We start from the raw sequence: 486 nt of genomic DNA, 5'->3' as shown, positions 1-486 counted from the left end.
AAAAAAAAAAAAAAGACTTACCAGCTTGCAGGTAAACTTAACTCTTCATAATTTTTGACTCTAAACTTTTGATTTGGGTGGGAAGGATGGCTTGGCTGAGTTTGGATTTGTGGGGAATAGCTAGACCTAGTAGGCATTATTAGCAAGGGTCATTTTGGACCAAAGCTGGCTGGGGGTTCCTTAGAAAATGAACCACCAGGTGGTATTTCTTACACTTTTAACATGTACATGATATGGACATAAAGTGCTGAACAGTTGAGCAGGGGGGCCTTTTTAACTTTATGATTCTGAAATGTGGAGTTTGTATTTCTTTCTTTTTTGGGGGGGGGAGGGGTCCAAGACCGTTTCTCTGTGTAGCCCTGGGTGTCCTTGTACTCACTCTAGACCAGGCTGTCTTTGAACTCAGAAATCCAACTGCCTCTGCCTTAGCCTCTGCCTCCCAAATGCTGGGATTAAAGGCGGATGCCGACACTGCTCAACTTTTTT

This window comes from Mastomys coucha, unplaced genomic scaffold, assembly GCF_008632895.1.
Source record: "Mastomys coucha isolate ucsf_1 unplaced genomic scaffold, UCSF_Mcou_1 pScaffold2, whole genome shotgun sequence".
Lineage (NCBI taxonomy): Eukaryota > Metazoa > Chordata > Mammalia > Rodentia > Muridae > Mastomys > Mastomys coucha.
This window is presented reverse-complemented; position numbering follows the sequence as displayed.